This window comes from Curcuma longa, chromosome 11 (genome assembly GCF_044706935.1).
Source record: "Curcuma longa cultivar G26 ecotype Majalengka, Jawa Barat chromosome 11, ITB_CL_G26_1.1, whole genome shotgun sequence".
In the NCBI taxonomy this organism is placed as follows: domain Eukaryota; kingdom Viridiplantae; phylum Streptophyta; class Magnoliopsida; order Zingiberales; family Zingiberaceae; genus Curcuma; species Curcuma longa.
Genome location: NC_133871.1, coordinates 2,113,881 through 2,118,204, shown reverse-complemented (window position 1 = coordinate 2,118,204; position 4,324 = coordinate 2,113,881). Strand labels below are relative to the sequence as shown.

The window sequence follows — 4,324 nt, the reverse complement described above, 5'->3', positions numbered from 1 at the left end:
AATTACTAAAACTTATTAAAATTATTACATATAAAATATACTATATTAAAATATATTTTTTATTTTGATTGAAATTTTAAATTTGATTACAATTATTTTAATTTTTTATCAAAATTACTAACATCAGAATTAATTATAGTAATTATAATTATAAGTGCTATAATAATGTTAAAATAAATATACTTTTAAGACACAAACTAAAATATCCTTTTAATTTTTTTTTAAAAAAAAATGAAATAGGGAGGTGCCCATTTGATTTTTAACCTATAATATATATTTGTATATATATTTTTAAAACAAGCGCTATTTTAATATATATATCACTGTCATGGTGAGCTGGAATTTGTACCAATCTTGCTGGAGACCAACACAATAATCGATTTTATAATAATCCATAAAAAAGAAAGACTTGAAGCAGTCGTCGCCCTGTAAATTATTGCTTCTCTTTTCTAGCTCCTCCAAGACCAAGCTATTGTTGTTAGCCAGATCCAGATCCACACCAAACAACTTCTGCATCCTTCATCCGGAGCTATGGAAGCAGCTTTGGTAACTGCTACAACTCGCTTCATGGTAAAGTGGCAGATCTCCTCCAACTCGACAAGAAACTCAAGGCAATGATTGGTACCAAAACGAAGATGCAGAAGCTCAAGGAATTGTCCCCGATTATTGACGCAGTGATCCAAGATGTTGAGTCCCGCCCTTCTATTGATGATGCTGTGAAGGACTTGCTGAAGAAGCTCAAATACTTGTCCTACGATCTCGAGGATGTTGTGGATTACTATGACACCAAAGTCTTGCAGAAGAAGCAGAGATCAAAAACTTCTTTAAGGCCGGTGCGTGATTTCTTCTCTTCTGATAATCAACTTGTGTTTAAGAGTAGGGTAGGTGGCATGATAAAAGCTATAACAGAAAGTCTGGATTCTATTTTGCTGCAAAAGTCTATTCTTTCGATTTGCCACAAAACAGTATCCGCATGTCAGAACCAAGTCTCTACAACAGAGAGACCCACTCCCGCAATAGCTTTGTTGTTATAGGGAGAGAACCAGAGAAGAATAAGATTGTCGACATGTTAACAAAAAAGGATGATGATGATGATGATGAAAGCATTAACCATGGCACAGTGAAGGTCATCACCATCGTTGGGATGGGTGGCCTAGGGAAGACTACACTTGCTCAGCATGTTTTCAATGATGAGAAGGTGAAAGCTCATTTTGCAAGTTCAAAATGTGGAAAGTTGTTGGGGTTGAATTTGATCCTGTAAAGATAATGAAGGCTGTTTTACAACTGGCTACTCATGAAAAAGTCAAGATCTCAGAAATAGATTTAGTGATGCAGGACCTAGAAAAAGCATTATCTGGGAAGAAATTTCTGCTCGTGCTGGATGATGTATGGAATGAAAATGAATCAAAGTGGAACATACTGAAAGCAGCATTAAGTACATGTGGGGCGAGAGGAAGCAAAATTTTGGTGACAACCCGTAGCCAACAGGTCTCTTCAATTATGGGCTCATTCAATACCACTCACCAAATACAACAGTTGTCCGGAGATGATTGTCTGTCCTTGTTTCAACAATCTGCATTTAGAGATCAAGCAGTTGATCAAAACTTGATGGAAATTGGTGGAAAGATTGTTGAGAAATGTGGCGGTGTTCCCTTGGCTGCCATATCTCTTGGTAGCATGCTCCGTCGCAATCGAGATGAAAATTACTGGTCCTCAGTATTGAAGAGTGAAATATGGCAGCTGGGAAATGAGGAACAGAAAGTGTTAGCTGTATTAAAGTTGAGCTATGACACTCTCCCTCCACGGTCAAAGAAGTGTTTTGCATTTGCTTCCCTATTTCCAAAAAATTGTAGAATGGAAAAGGTGGAACTGATACAACTGTGGATAGCAAATGGTTTCATATGTTCAGAAGGAAATTTTGATGCTGAAACAAATGGCAATCATGTCTTTAATGATCTAGTAATGGGGTCATTCTTTCTCTTGTCACCTTCCCCTGATGTTGATGATTATAGTCATGTAACCAAGTGCACAATGCATGATTTGATGCATGATCTGGCACGATCAGTATCTACAGATGTATATTGGAATTCTGATCAAGACTCGGTGGAAGATATTGGAAAACGAACATATCATTTGCAAATAGATTCAATAAAGTTTCCAAACATGACTCAGGTGGTCTTAGGCAAGAAACCATTGTACTTACGCACCTTTATGCCCCTATATACATTTTCAGATTTGAATTTCAATCTGCTTGAAGTCTTCTCAAAACTGAAATTTTTGCGGGTGTTAGATTTAACTGACGGTGGCATCAAGGAGGTGCCGACATCAATAGGAAATCTGATACATTTGAGGTACCTCAACTTATCTAATGATATTACAGTTCTAACTCCATAACCCTTCTCCCCAACTTGTGGTACCTCAACTTATCAAGGAATGATATTACAGTTCTACCTGACTCCATAACCCTTCTCCCCAACTTGTGGTACCTCAATTTATCAAGGAATAATATTACAGTTCTACCTGAGTCCATAACCCTTCTCCCCAATCTATGGTATCTCAATCTCAGTTCCAATTATCAACTTCAAGAGCTACCAAAAGAGTTAGGGAATATGCAAAACCTTCGGGATCTTGATTTACAAGGTGATAATGGATTGACACACATGCCCTGTGGATTATCTCGACTAACTAATCTTCGAAGTTTACCTTTCTTTATTGCTGGTGACAAAACTGGCACATGCTCAATTATAGAGCTTGAGGATTTGAAGCTTCATGGAAAAATGGAAATTAAATTTTCCAAAGATTTTAAGAATTATTCTTGTGGTGGAAGAAAAATCTTGAAGAATAAAGATCTTAATGAACTATGCGTAGTGTTTAATGATTCAGAAAGATATGACAAGGACATGTTGGATGATCTTTGTCCCAACAAGACAAGCTTAAAGAAGTTAGACATACGGTATTATGGGAGCCCACAATTTCCAACATGGTTGATAGAGTTACAACTGCCAAATTTGGTTGAAGTTAGCCTTGTAAATTGTCGTGTTTATGAGCATATTCCTCCGTTTGGAAATCTGAAGTTTCTTAAGAAGCTTTACTTAGAATCTATGGCTAACATCACACAGATGGGTGTTGAGTTCCATGGTTACGGAGGCTTTCCTTCCCTTCAAGAACTCAGCTTGAATCAGATGGATAATTTAGAGGAATGGTCAGAGTCTCATGTTGTCGATCAATTGTTTCCTTTATTGCAGAGGTTGTTGATTTCCAATTGTCCTAATTTGAAAAGTATGCCGAGGTTTCCTAGAATCCAAGAGCTTGGGATATCATGCTGTAGTGAGAGCATACTCTCATGTATTGGAAGGTTGACTTCTCTTTCTGTTCTCAAAGTGGAGAATATGGAGAACATGACATCTCTTCCAAGTGGCTGCATCAGAAACTTCACATCCTTGACGGAATTACAAATTACAGAATGCAGACAACTCCAATCTCTTCCTGGGGATGAAATGCAGTACCTAGAAATGCTTCGTTCATTGATCATTGAAAACTGTGATAATTTGGCATCCTTCCCGTCGGAAGTGGGGCGTCTCAGTTCTCTTTGTTTTCTAAAGCTCTCAAACGTCCAAGTATAATATGGCAGCCAGAAGAACTCAGTACAAATCTTGAATTCAGTAGATAAGTTTGAAATACAGATTTGTGGAAACAAAGTCAATTTACGTGGGCAACTGCAATACTTACACACACTCCAAAAATTGTCTCTATGTGGTTCACATGTTACCCACAATTACAAGACTAGGTATGAAATCAGAATATTAAGTATTTGTTGTTGTGATGAATTGGAGCTGTTGATGACAACAGAAGCAGCAAGCATTACTCTGCTAGAAAAACTATCCATAGATGGAATTTCCAATCTCACAGTCTTGCCTGATTGGCTGCAGCATCTCAACTCTCTTCACGCACTATCAATCAAGAACTGCCCACTATTAGAAAGGCTGCCAAGGAATTTTAAAAATCTACCTATGTTGAAAAATTTGAAGATTGTCGGTTGCCCACAACTGAGAAGGAGATGCAAAAGGGAGACAGGCGAAGATTGGTCGATCATCTCAAATGTTCCAAATGTTGATATTAAATAGGCTCAGAAGAAAGGTAAATTAGAAAGTCATTTTAGTTGAATAAAATAACATATCACATTATATGTACTTTTATAATTGCACAGTTAGATTGCTTTTTTGTTGGGATAGAACGTGATTTCTTTTGTTTATTTATTATTTAATTTAATTAATTATTGAAAAATGATAGTGTTCAAACTCATCCACTTTATATTAACCTTGAT

General features: G+C 36.8%; 1 pseudogene; it reads left to right on the top strand.

Moving 5' to 3' along the window:
* Nucleotides 1–531: 531 nt before the first annotated feature.
* On the top strand, nucleotides 532–4,124 carry LOC141838531 (disease resistance protein RGA2-like; annotated as a pseudogene).
* The last annotated feature ends 200 nt before the right edge of the window (nucleotides 4,125–4,324 follow it).